Genomic DNA, 14947 nt, shown 5'->3' on the forward strand with positions numbered 1-14947 from the left:
ATAGACTCAAAATAAAGAGACAGAGGAAAATCTACCAAGCAACTGGAAATAGGAAAAAAAGCAGAGGCTGCAATCCTAATTTCAGACAAAACAGACTTTAAGCCAACCAAAATCCAAAAAGACAAAGAAGGACATTACATGATGGTTAAGGGTTCAGTTCAACGAGAAGACCTAACTGTCCTAAATATATATGCACCCAACATGAGAGCACCCAGATTCATAAAGCTAGTTTTTAGAGACCTAGAAAGAGGCAGACTCCCACATAATACTGGGGAGCCTTCAATAGTCCATTGAAAGTACTAGACAGAAAATTAACAAAGATATTCAGGACCTAAACTCAACATTGGACCAAATGGATCTGATAGACCTCTATGGAACTCTTCACTCCCACCCCCACCAAAAACAGGTATACATTCTTCTTATTACCACATGGCACATACTCTAAAATCAACCACATAATTGGATGTAAAACAATCCTCAGCAAATGCAAAAGAAGTGAAATCATACCAAACATACTCTCAGTCCACAACACGATAAAAATAGAAGTCAAAACTAAAAAAAAATTACTCAAAACCAAGCAAGTACATGGAAATTAAACATGTTTCTGAATGAATTTTGAGTAAATAATAAAATTAAGGCAGAAATCAAGAAGTTCTTGGAAACAAATAAGAACAAAGATACAACATACCAGAATCTCTGGAACACAGCCAAGGTAGTGTTAAGAGAGAAGTTCATAGCACTAAACACCCATACAAAAAACTTAGAAAGATCCCAAATTAACAACCTGACTCCACAACTGAAAGAATTAGAGAAGCACCCAGCACTTTGGGAGGCTGAGGTGGGCAGATCACGAGGTCAAGAGATCGACACCATCCTGGCCAACATGGTAAAACCTTGTATCTACTAAAAATACAAAAATTATTTGCGCATGGTGGCAGGTGCCTGTAGTTCCAGCTACTTGGGAGGCTGAGGCATGAGATCACGTGAACCTACCTGGGAGGCAGAGGTTGCAGTGAGCAAAGATTGTACCACTGCATTCCATCCTGGCAACAGAGTGAGACTCCATCTCAAAAAATAAAAATAAAAAAGGATTAGAGAAGTAGAACAAATCAACCCCAAAGCTAGTAGAAATAACAAAATTCAGAGCTGAACCAAAGGAAATCAAGACAGGAAAAACCATCCAAAAGATCAACAAATCCATGAGTTTTTAATTAATAAAATAGGCCACTAGCTAGACTAATTACAAATTAAAAAATTCAGATAAACACAGTTAGAAATGATAAAGGAAATGTCCTATTGACACCACAGAAATAAAAACAACTATCAGAAACTACTATGGACACCTCTGATAAATTGATTCTCTGAACAGACCAATAATGAGCTACAGAACTGAATCCGTTTAAATAGCCTACCAACCAAAAAAACCCAAGACCAGATGAATTCACAGCTAAATTCTACCAGATGTATAAAGAAGAGCTGGTACCATTCTTATTGAAACTATTGCAAAAACTTGAGAAGGAAAGACTCCTTCCCAGTTCATTCTATGAGGCCAGCATCATCCTGACACTAAAACCTGACAGAGACACAACAAAAAAGAAAACTTCATGCCAATATCCTTGATGAACATCGATGCATAAATCCTCAACAAAATACCTGTAAACCAAATAGCAGCACATCAACAAGCCAGTCTTCCACAATCAGGTAAGCGTCATCTCTGGGATACAGGGTTGGTTCAAGATACAAAATCAATAAACGTGATTCAACATATAAACAGAACTAAAGACAAAAATTCCATGATTATCTCAATAGATGCAGAAAAGACTTCAAAAAATTGAACATCCCTTCATGTTAAAATTTTCAATAAACTAGGTATTGAATGAATGTATCTCAAAATAATAAGAGTCATCTATGACAAATTCAGAGCTAACGTCATACAGAATGGACAAAAGTTGGAAGCATTCTCCTTGAAAACCAGCACCAGACAATGATGCCCTCTCTCAGCACTCCTATTCAACAATGTATTGGAAGTCCTGGCCAAAGAATCAGTCAAGAGTAAGAAATAAAAGGCATCCAAATAGGAAGAGAGGAAGTCAAACTATCCCCGTTTGCAGATTACATGATCCTATATCTAGAAAACTCCATAGTCTCGGCCCCAAAGCTCTTTCAGCTGATAAACAACTTCAGCAAAATTTTGGGATACAAAATCAATGTGCAAAAATCACTAACATTCCTGTACACCGACCACAGCCAAGCTGAGATCCAAATCAGGAAGGCAATCCCATTCACAATTGCCACAAAAACACTAAAATATTTAGGAATACAGCTAACCAGGGAGGTGAAAGATCTCTACAAGGAGAATCACAAAACATTGCTCGAAGAAATCAGAGAAGTCACAAACAAATGTAAAAACATCCCATGCTCATGGATTGGAAGAATCAATATTATTAAAATGACTATACAGCCCAAAGCAATGTGTAGATTCAATGCACTCCTATCAAACTACCAATGACATTCTTCACAAAACTGGAAAAAAACTATTTTGAAATGTATATGGAGCGAAAAGCAGCCCAAATAGCCAAAGCAATCCTAAGCAAGAAGAACAAGGCTGGAGGCATCACATTATCCAACTTCAAACTATACTACAGGGCTACAGTAACCAAAATAGCATGGGTCTGACACAAAAACAGACACATAGACCAATGGAACAGAATAGAGAGCTTGGGAATAAGGATGAACATCTACAAACATCTGATCTTTGACAACACTGACAAAAATAAGCGATGAGGAAAAGACTCTCTATTGAATAAATGGTGCTAGGATAACTGGCTAGTCATATGCAGAAGATCAAAACTGAATCCCTTTCTTAAGCCATATACAAAAATCAGTTCAAGATGGATCAGAGACTTAGATGTAAAACCCAAAACAATAAAAACTCTGGAAGACAATCTAGGCAGTACTATCCTAGACATAGGAACAGGCAAAGATATCATGATGAAAACACCAGAAGCAATCAAAACAGCAGTAAAAATTTCACAAATGAGATCTAATTAAACTTAAGAGCTTCTGCACAGCAAAAGAAACTTATCAACAGAGTAAACAGACAATCTACGGAATGGGAGAAAATATTTGCAAACTGTGGATCTGATAAAGATCTAATATCCAGCATCTGTAAGGAATTTAAGTTTACAGGAAAAAAACATTGAAAAGTGGGCAAAGGACATATATAGACATTTTTCCAAAGAAGACATGCATGCGGCCAATAAGCATATAAAATGATAAATATCACTGATTATTAGAGAAATGCAAATCAAAACCACAATGAGATACCATCTCACACCAGTCAGAATGGCTACTATTAAAATGTAAAAACATAACAGATGTTGGCAAGGCTATGGAGAAAAGGGAACCCTTGTACGCTGTTGGTGAAAGTGTAAATTAGTTCAGCCATTGTGAAAAGCAGCCTGGAGATTCCTCAAAGAGCTAAAAGCAGAACTACCATTCGACCCAGGAAATCCATTACTGGGTATATATCCAGAGGAATATAAATCATTCTACCATAAAGATACATGCACATGAATGTTCATTGCAGCACTGTTTACAATAGCAAAGACGTGGAATCAACCTCAATGCCCATTAATGACAGATTGGAGAAAAAATATGTGGCATACATACACCATACACTACCAAGCAGCCATTAAAAGGAAAGAGATCATGTCCTTTGCGGGACATGGATGGAGCTGGAGGCCATTATCCTTAGCAAATTAACGCAAGAACAGAAAACCAAATACCATGTGATCTAACTTATAAGGGGGAGCTAAATGATGAGAGCTCATGGACACAAAGAAAGTAACAACAGATACTGGCACCTACTTGAGGATGGAGGGTGGGAGGAGAGAGAGAATCAGGAAAAACAACTAATGGAAACTAGGTTTCATACCTGGATGTTGAAATAATCTGAAAAATAAACACTCATGATACGAATATACTTATATAACAAACCTACACGTGTACCCTTGAACCTAAAATAAAAGTTAAAATAAGATTTTTTAGTTTTCTGAAGTTGCAACCACTTCTAACATTTGTCAGAAAACTGACAAATGGCGGGGGGCGTGGGGGTGCTACATATTCATTTTAGCCACTACCTTCTACTCTGATGCAGAATCTTTAAATGACTTGGCTGTTACTGGTGTTAAAAAAATATTAAAGGGGTTATTATAAATTAAATCAGCCATTATAGTTAGATGGACTTACATAGGTAAATTTGGTTTTGCACCTACGTTTCACTAATACCTACTTTCAGCTCCTCCCTACAGATGTCTGCTTTGATTTTAAACATAGGTTTTCAAACATTTTTATGAGACTGTAAACATAGAATCTTCGGAGACATTTTTCTCTAGCCATATTCCATTGAATACTGGCACTCTCTCTTATGATGTGAGAACAAAAAGTAAGTCTGAAATGTCATTTTGTCCATTCTTTAAATGTTTCCTATTGCAAAATGTCATAAACCTTAGTGTTCCTAATTTTAATAACTGCCATGTGTGATTTCAAGTGTACAATCGAAAACAAATGACCGAACTTGTTATGATGAGCAAACATCGGTAATGGCAGTAGTGAAGGGTTTTGTGGATCCACTGCCCGACCAAACAGGCCTAACTAGTAAAAATTATTTGTTAAAAACCTCAGCCACTGCACTCCAGTCTGGGCAACAGAGCAAGACTCCGTTTCAAAAAAAAAAAAAAATCTCAACCATTTCAAGTCTCTGATACTTGTTATATGGGCACATAGCAGATGGAGAAACATTTCTTTAAGATAATCTACTAAAGCCAAGTAAGAATAGCAAGACTTTGTGGTAGTTGATCCACGACTCTCTCTTCAGCGCAACTTGATTGAAATTCCATTCCAGGTTGGGGTAGCCAATAAATGGATGCCTTTCCTAAACTCACAGACAACGATACAGCATCTCACAGGGAGGCACAGCCTTCCAGCATCTGTCATACTCCAGCTGTGTGTCGTAGAAGCTAAGTCCCTGGTGAGTGTGGTTGTGGTCATGGTGACCTTCATTCACCCAGCTGCAATGCATAAAGAGGAGTCTCTACCCAGACATGGCAGGCTAACAGTACCGGGGCCCTGGTAACTTTTGCCTTAGCTCACTGCTGGAGTGGAAGAGCCATGCCAGGAGAAGCAATCTGGGAAGACCAGAGGCTACCGCTCCTGCTCAGTACCCAGATCGGCCTGCTCAGAGACTCCCCCCACCCCCAGGGGTGGCAATCCATAGGAACAGAGAGCTCCAAAGCTCTCCCCACAGGGACTGACTTTATTTGAAACACTGTGTAGTAAAGTTTGAGCCCAAGGGTGCTCTCAAAAACGATGGAGATGTTGGCAGAAAGCAGTTTAGAGGAGGTTGGTACATCTAGGGGGTAACAACGGAAACCACAGGTCAGCTAATTTACCAGAGAGAACCAGCAAGACAGTTAAGAGAAGCCCTCCTGGGGAACAAACCTCAAAAACTGTCCTCCAAAATATCATCCTATCCCTGAAAACTGGCCCAGATTCAATTAGATCAGACTGTGGAACAATGTATGCCCAAGGGCATTGCCAAAAACAAGAGATCAATCAACCAGCAGTCAATAGAGCAATCAGCCAGCGGTTAGTAGAGCCTAACAGCTCAGTGTGATACCAAGGGAGGCAGACAGCTTAACAAAGAGATGGGAAAAAGGGGCAGTCACAGAAAGTTTTGCCGAAATCACTGTCAAATCAAGATGACTGCGTGCGTGCCCAAAGCTACGCCCTCCGAAGAGCAACATCAGAGGTTTCACACTGTAGGGGAAAGAGACTTCACTAAAATTATCTATCTGAGTCATTAAAAACACAAACAAGCAGGCAACAAGGAAAACAAGCTCCAGAGTGGGGAGAGGGGAACCAGTATCCAGTTGCTGCAATACATTGCCCAAATGTCCAGTTTTCAACAGCAACAAAGAAAGAGACATGATAAGAAACAGGAAAATGTGACTCATACAAAGAAAGAAAAAGCAGACAAGAGGAACTACCTGTGACCCAAGACAGTACTATGGTTCCATGTAACAAAACCAAGAACATTGGTAAAGGTAACTGAGCATTTACAAAAACAGCATACACACATTTCTTTTAACTGATGTAAATGCAATTATGTAAGACTATACATACAAATTGTATTGTTGGACCTATAACACATGGAAATGCAATATATTTGCCAATAACAGCATAAACAAAGTGGGTGAGAGTAAAGTTGTATTGGAGTCAAGAAGAGACACCAGATGGTAACTTGAATGCACAGGGACAAGTGAAGAGAACCAGAAATGAGAAATAAGATCGATACCACAAATTCTATAAATATACACGTTTTTTTTTTTCTCAGCTTCTTTCATGGACAGAAAAGCATATAAAATAATAACAAAATTTTAACACGTTTGAAACATATTGTAATATAACAACAATAACTCAATAATGGGAAAGTGAGAGAAGACCTATATAGGAAACATATTTCTATAGTTCACTGGAATTAAATTTGTTTAGACTGGGCACCGTGGCTCACGCCTGTAATCCCAACACTTTGGGAGGCCAACGCAGGTGGATCATCTGAGGTTAGGGGTTCCAGACCAGCCTGGCCAACATGGCAAAACCCTGTCTCTACTAAAAACATAAAACTTAGCTGGGCGTACTGGCGGTTAACTGTTATCCAAGTTACTTGGGAGGCTGAGGCAGGAGAATCACTTGAACCCAGGAGGTGGAGATTGCAATGAGCTGAGATTGTGCCACTGCACTCCAGCCTGGGTGATAGAGCTAGACTCTGTCTCAAAAAAAATTAATAAAGAAAATAAATTTGTATAAATGTAGACTTGATTCTGATAAGTTATATGTTCAAGGTAAGCCCTAGAACAGCCAATAAGAAAGTGGGGAAAAAGTGAGAAAAGAATTAAATGTGAAGACTGAGGCAGAGATTGTAGTGATAAAGGTGCAAGCCGGCGAATCCAAGAGTTGTGGTATTGGGGCTTAGAAAACAATACCCTAAAACGAAGGCCTCAGAAGCAGAAGTTTTTCTCCGACCTTCTCCTGCTCTCCTGTTTCTCAGTCCCATTCTCCCCTGAGGCTAACCGTAGAAACTAGAATCCCTCTTCTCCAAAGCCATCAAACCTAAAAGAGTACTCTCACTTTCCCTCTTCCTTTCAGTGTCAAAACTGGCCATAAGAAAATTTGGATCTCCCTTATTTGACTGTGGGTCATAATACCCCTATGCCAGAGAGAGCTCTGCCCCACACCCAGAAGGCAGGAATGCCAGAGAGGCCAAAAGAAATCCAGACGGACAGGCCTTGCAGGCTTTCCCATGTGATCTATTAGCATTAGATCACACCCTTCTCCAATCTTACTTCTGCACAGCTGCTCGGACTTTATTGAACCTAAGCCTAAAAATGGGCAAATTTCCCTGTTCTTTAAGTGTTCATTCTGGAGGCTCCTATGTATACACGTTAAATCAATTTGTATGCCTTTTCTCCAATTATCTGACTTTTGTGAGTCGATTTTTCCAAGAAACTTTAGAGGGCCAAGGGGGAACTTCTCCCTTAAGAGAAGAGAGAAGTTTCTTCCCTAGCGCCTTCAGAGTAAGCACAGACCTGCTGATACCTTGATTTGGGGCTCCTAGCCTCCCAAAATATGAGAATGCATTTCTGTTCTTTATTTTTCTTATTTATTGTATTGGGTTGTATTTCTTTGAGTCAAGGTCTCACTCTGTCACCCAGGCTGGAGTGTGTTAACACATTAACAGCTCACCACAGCCTTAACCCCCCCAGCTCAGGTGATCCTCCCACCTCAGCCTCTTGAGTAGCTAGAACTACAGGCACCTGCCACCAAACTCGGCTAATTTTTGTATTTTTTTTGTAGAGGCAGAATTTTGCCCAGGCTGGTCTCAAACTCCTGAGCTCAAGCGATACGCCTGCTTCAGCCTCCCGAAGTCCTGGGATTACAGATGTGAGCCTGTAATCCTGGACATCTCTTGTTTAAAGCCATTCCGTTTGTGGCAATTTTTTTTTTAACAGCAGCCCCAAGGAATCTAATAATACAGACATCTAAAACAGTTCTTGAGTATTTTGGGAAATGGGTGTTGGTCTTTATTATTTCTTAACATTTAGAAAGTGAAGACAAGTCTCAGAGAAACTTACCCATGATGATGAGTCCTGCCCTCCCCCCATTCATGTATTGAAATTCTAACCTTCAGTACCTCAAAAATGTGGCCTTATCTAGATAGAGGGTTGTTACAAATGTAATTAGGGAAGATGAGGGCATTCTGGACTGGGATGGGGCCCTGATCTAACCTGATTGGTGTCTTTGTGAAAAGCAGACCTTTGGACAGAGACACACAGGGGAAGGCCCTGTGAGCGCGAGTTGTGCTGCCACAAGCCACGCACCCACCACAGGCCACACGCTAGGAGTCCCGGCTCAGACTCTCCCCCGGGCCCATCAGAGGGAGCAAGGCCCTGCCAACACCTCCATCTTGAGCTTCTAGCCTCCAGAACTGTGACACTATAAATTTTCGGTTATTTAAACCACCCTGTGGGTACCTCCTTATGGCAGCCCTGGCAAACTGTAACACCCGTTATGCCATTTCCAAGTAATAACAGCCACTAATGTTTTGGTTTCTCTTCTTTCAGTTTCATATCCATAAATATAGAGACCGCAGTTTACTTATACACATACATACATATATGTAATCTCCATCTAAATATTAGAGGCAGGTTCCTCTGAAGAACACTGTCTATGGCCGGGCGCAGTGGCTCACACCTGTAATCTCAACACTGTGGGAGGATGAGGCAGGTGGATCACTTGAGGTCAGGAGTTTGAGACTGGCCTGATCAACATGGTAAAACTTCATCTATGCTAAAAATGCACAAATTAGTGGTGGCAGGCACCTGTAATCTCAGCTACTCGGGAGGCTGAGGCAGGAGAACTACCTGAACCCAGGAGGCAGAGGTTGCAGTGAGCTGAGATTGTGCCACTGCACTCCAGCCTGGGCGACAGAGTGAGACTCCATTTCAAAACAAAACAAAATAACAAAACAAACAAACAAATTGCCTAAAATTTGGAAATACGGCAGAAAGATAACTGTGTGACCTTTCAAACTCATACTAAAGACTAGCTAACAAGCTGGTCTGAGTCATCTATCACACTAAACAAAGATAATTTTGTTTGAATTACTATTTTTCATTATGGACCAGATTCTATAAAGTACATGTCAACTTGGAGAAAATGGATAAATTGCGAATTACTTTTTTTTTTTTTTGGTAGCAATTCAAATGATTTTTGTCCTATGAAAAAGATAACCTCTAAGCGTTACAATTTCATTGTCCGGTATTAAATTAGCAAACTTATTTCAGGTTTCTCCCTTAAGTAACTCTCCTTTTAATTTTTCATATCCTTTTGGAAACAGGCTTACCATCCCTGCTGATTCTTTCATTAGTGAGTTCAAAACATCTTTGACATCTGTATGCTGTATACCTATATAAGAGTCATGTTTTTAATTTTTTGAAAATTATACTTTGACATGATCAGTGGTTCTCAGACTTTCAGATTTTATAAAGAAGAAAAATGATTAAAACAAAATAAAGCTGGATGCCAGTTTTACTTTTCCAAGTCATGTCCATTTAAAAATCACAAATGGAAAACTATCCTCTACCAATATCACGATTTTATAATAGGGAGCGCAGGGCTTTTTAACACCAAAAGGGTAGACTAAAATACAGTACAAACCACGTAATACTATGAAAGTTTACCTCATTCCATTTATTTTCCTCATTGCACTGCATTTTGGTAAGAACCTCAATGGCAGGTGTCATTTAGCAAGACTGTGTATAGATGACTGGTTTCCTCTGGACTTGTGCAGTTTCTTTGATTCATTCATTGCAGGTCTTCACTGGGGTCTTTCTATGTTCCAGGAAGTGCCTACTATGAGAGAAAGAGCAGCAATGATATGCCCAAACATATATCTATCTTCTATGTACAAACATGGTTCCTGAGGTTGTGGAAAACATATTCTAGTGGAGGAAGATTGACAATGAATAATTGTATAATTGATTATATAATCAAAATCTTGACCAAATTATGATACAATTAAAATATTATGAAGAGAGAACACAAGTTTAACAATGTGCATGGAGCTGCTTGTATGCCAGCCATTTCTCAGTGAAAACTACTACCCTAATAGAAGGGCCCAGCAAATTATCCTCAGAATTGCTTCTCTCAGCAAAAGAAAGCCACTCCTTAAGGATTAAGTGTGTGCCTGAAGGTAGCAGATAGTCAACAGTAATAGACTTTGCCTTGTGGGGCTTGACAAAACCCTCAGAGAAAACAGGGACCTCTGACCTTCCCCTTCCTTCCTTCATCCCTAGAAGAAAGAAGCCGGTCACAGAATAGTTCCCTGTAGAGAAAAAATTAAAATGAGGTTAGTTCATAAGTTAGTCTTTCTGAGAGACACAAAAGTATGTTGTTCAGCTGATAATATTATTTAGTTAACTGGCCTTAATGAGCTTGCAGTCCAACACACCTAGGCCCCATGGCTATGAAGCAATCCTACAAGGACGGGAAAGAGTATTATCATGTGCAAATATCCCTTCTTTCAAACTTTCTCGAGAAAAATTTTGACCTGATTGCATAAGTGTGGGCCACGTGGGCTTCAGAATAGTTTGTAAATATGTAAGAAGAGAACCACAGGCAGTTCAGACACTTCATGCTCTCCCATGCTACGTTTGAAAGGTGATGGGAAGGCCAGGAAACGAAAACTCCTCGAAACGTCTTTAACGAATATGGGGGTGAATAGAAGAGAGAAGGACAAGGTAAGGGGTTTTGACTGAGAATTTGAGACTATTAAATTGGTTGAGAAACATGAAGTAACAGACTCCCAGGAAGCAAAGCCTGTTATAAATGCAACCAAAAAAAGAAAAATGATGGCAGATTTCTCTTTGTTAGGTAGTCAGGGAAAACACTTCTGTATTTGTGTATGAGGGCAATTTTCACAAAATAGGTTTGGCAGAGAAGTGGGGTAATAAATAACGTTTTCACTCTTCTACCATCACCAAGATTTATCTGTATTTCTCTGTAGACTTCATGGTTTGGGGATGACCTACACAAATAAAGCTCAGTGAAGGTGGGAATAAAAGGCTTTATACACTTTTGAAAAACCAAAAGAAACAGGTATTTAATTTATAGAAAACCGGTCAGGTAAGATGCTCTGAGAACAAGAGGCCCATTTTGCAACTCAGGGTAAGAAATGATTGATGAAGAGTTTAGCAGTGTTGACTCTGTCCTCTTCCCACCCTAATAAACCACCAGAAGAGCCTATCGATCAAACAACACTGAATTTATTAGTCATACAGTAATGAGAGACAACACCGGTTTGATAAAGCATTTATAGCTTCTCAAAATGGGGGCATGATGAAAGAGTAGTTAGAGGGTTTTAGAGCTACCCAGTTTGGGAGATTTGAGGCTGAGTCTTGCAAAGTAGGTAACTTGGGACTGGGCAGAGTTTATGATATGGTAACTTTGGCTTGATAAGCTCAGCAAGATCAGGTACTTGAAGAGAGTCTTGATAAACAAATTGTTATTCTTGCTAAATAAGCTATTAAGTTGGTTCACAGTTTCATTTTCTTGGAAATGAGTTTTTCCTGGTGTAAGACAAAGTCATTGTTTTTACTTGCCTCAGTATTGTTTCACATAAGAATAGGAAAGTTTGCCCAGTCCCAGCAGTTTTTAACATAGGCCTCAGAACTATATTGCTTTCAGTTCTCAGAAGTCTTTCATTTTTCTCCAGCCTAAGCTACAGAATAGAGCATTATCATCAAGGGACATGATCAATCCAGATTTATATCACTGTTTGATGTGTTATGCTTACATGAAGGGTTTCTGATGATAGTCACTCCACGCTTTACTAGTAACAGATTTCTTGTTCATTTGATTGGCAGGTCATGTTTTGGTCATTTGACGGAATAGCGACTGCATAGCAGAATTTAAGACTCTGGAGAGCACACATTTGAAAGTGGCAGTATAGATAATTTTTATGAGAAATACTATGATATGAATGAACTTGTAGTCACTTTTAAGGCAGAAGCCAAGAGTGACCAAATCTGATGCCCAACACGAAAAGGCCACACAAGCAGATCGGGGATATTAGCCAAGTTACATAATTTCACAATTTTTACGTTTGCTGCCCAGATAATTTTAGCAACATTAAAGATCCAAAAGAGGTCTGTAATAACGCGGGTACAATATTCTTTCCCTAAGTCAGCACACGTCCCACCTCAAATGACCTCTGTGGTGAACCATCACCTGTCCACACTCGTGAGCCCCTTAGGTGAGAAGTTCTGCAGCTGCAGCAGTGTCGCTGTCCTCCCACTGTTCTCTGCACCATTGTCTGCAGAATCCTGCCTACTTGTCAAGTCTCATGGGAAGTGTGACATGGAGAAGAAAGCAGTCTGAAATGTTCTTTCAGTGGTTACTTTTAAAATGTAAATCAAAGTTCAGCATTTTTTCCTTTTTGAATTAAATTATCTCAACGTCTTTTTTTTTTTTTTTCTCAGAAGGGAAGTTTGCGAGTCAAAATGGATGTGCAGTGATACTAAGAACTCTCCCGAAGGCAGACCTCAGTTTACTCACCTTATAAATCCCTGTTCAACTTACAGATTGCAGATTGCAGTCAATAGTCTTTTTGTGGGGATGTTAAATGGACTTGGCCTGGCATAAAGTCCATCACCTAGTGCTAGGCCAATTCCGTTTGATATACCCATACGAGAATTTCCACTGAAAGCAGATCATTGGGTAACCCCTCGCAACTAGTATTGGATTTGAAACACAAAAGACCATCGACTGCAATCTGTAAATTGGATAGGGATGGGGGTTTAGCTTAACTAATGCGCCTTTCACGCAGGGTCTGTAAAAGTTAGGCAACCTCTAAATATACCCCAGCTGTTGCCTGGCTTTTTCTACACTCTATTTCTGTAAAGGCTTCATTGCAAAGGCTAACTCTTCTATTTTTTTTTTTTTTCCTACAGAAAAAGATACACCTCATTTCTATGTTTGACATAGCAGAGACGTTAGATTTCTTGACTATCTGGTCTGTTACGGTTTTTGTCACTTAAATAAATTGGTGGTTGAATCCAATTAATTAGGAAACCAACTTATTTATAACAAGGAAAAGGTATTAAATAAAGCTGGGTGGTACCCAATAAAAATAAGCATAAATCCAAAGGTCAGTTTGATTGTATTTTTTAGCCAAATTGCAATAAAATTGCTGGCAGGTATTGGAATCACACCAAGAAGTATGTAAGCATGCCAAAAGATTATTAAGGATGGGAACCATACAAATATTATGTCTAAGAAGTAATAAGTTTCTGTTAGCAATCAGAAACTTTAACAAAGAGGAGAAAAAATAGCTAGGGAAATAAAGAATGACATATGGCAGATTAAAGCATGGGAATCACTAGCTCTGGTCATCTGGATCTTGTTCATAGGTCGTGAATGGACTTTGTCAACTATTCACGGTTGTTTCCATGATCTGTGGTCTTTATATGAAGCTGTCTCCACCCTCAAAATCTATGCTTTTGGAGAATTCCTAAGTTCCCAAGGATCCTCAGCTTGAAGTCCTGCTAAGATAGTCTTTCCGTGATTCAGGGATGAATTATATTTAATTGAGAGATGTAGACCTTAGAATCCACATCTTACAGTTTCCCTTTTATATTATGCATTAATAGGATCTGATAAATGTCATTTTCATCAAGCCTCAAGGACATATTTTTTCCTGTGATGTCTCTTTCAAAATCTAAATTTTCTGGACATATAGCAAAGCAAAGCTCTCTTTTAGGTATAACACACAACAAATGTATAAGGATGTAGTTAATAATAACTCTGGGAGTAAGAACACATTATGAACAGTGAAGACACTGACAAACTTCCAGGGCCTTTGATTTGTGCGAAAAAGTATACTATGATCAGCGTTGATTAACATTAAGTATTGGAATCAAGTAACCTAGATATCAAATATTTTAGATAATTATTTTACCAGTCTGTGTACATGAACAGTACCATGCTCATTGTAACATAAAAATGTGTATAATATTTAAATGTTTTGTTAATTAAGGTAGAACATCCAAACTTTTGTGATATGTCCATTTTTTTTTGTTAAGGTGAAAAAATAAAAGGTCCCTGTCTTCATTTTTGACTTAAAAACATTTGGTGAATGCTAAATAAACCTAATGATTGCTGTTATTTTACTTTATGAGGTAAAGGGACAGAATTTTGTGTTACCTGGTAGAAATTCCAGAAAATCTAAAAATACTTTCAATTTAAGAGACATTTTGGCCAGGCACTGTAATCCCAGCACTCTGAGAGACTGGCGGGTGGATTACAAGGTCAGGAGTTTGAGACCAGCATGGTCGCCTTGGTGAAACCCCATCTCTACTAAAAATACAAAAATTGCTGGATGTGGTGGCAGGTATCTGTAATTGTAGCTACTCAGGAGGCTGAGGCAGGAGAATTCTGGGAGGCGGAGGTTGCAGTAAGCAGAGATCACACCATTGCACTGCAGCCTGGGCGACAGGGCAAGACTCCATCTCAAAAAAAAAAAAAAAAATCTTAACAGTTTGAATGATCTGAATTTATGGCTGAATTCAGAAAATCATAAATTAAGATTGTTTTTCAGAAGAAGAAACATTTAAATACAAGTCCTACTTTTAAGCAATATTTTGAATATTTTGAAAATATACACTGATACGTGACTTTTAGTAATTTATTTTTTCTAAAAAAATTAGAACATTTTTATCAAAACAAATGAGGAATATGTCAAAAACTTCAAGAAATATCTTGGTGATAAAGAAGTTCTTTATTATTGAGCAAAGAACAGCTGAAAATTTTACGGCTTTGGTGAGGG

At 38.9% G+C, this 14947-nt stretch overlaps 1 long non-coding RNA gene across 1 annotated transcript in view; it reads right to left on the minus strand.

The window, feature by feature from the left end:
• Positions 1-14701, minus strand: part of LOC141585372 (uncharacterized) — a 37055-nt gene extending 22354 nt beyond the window's left edge. Inside the window, exon 1 of the long non-coding RNA XR_012518785.1 lies at positions 9804-14701. This is a non-coding gene — a long non-coding RNA (uncharacterized LOC141585372). The remainder of the gene's footprint in view (positions 1-9803) is intronic.
• Positions 14702-14947: the final 246 nt, after the last annotated feature.

This window comes from Saimiri boliviensis, chromosome 8 (assembly GCF_048565385.1).
Source record: "Saimiri boliviensis isolate mSaiBol1 chromosome 8, mSaiBol1.pri, whole genome shotgun sequence".
In the NCBI taxonomy this organism is placed as follows: Eukaryota; Metazoa; Chordata; class Mammalia; order Primates; family Cebidae; genus Saimiri; species Saimiri boliviensis.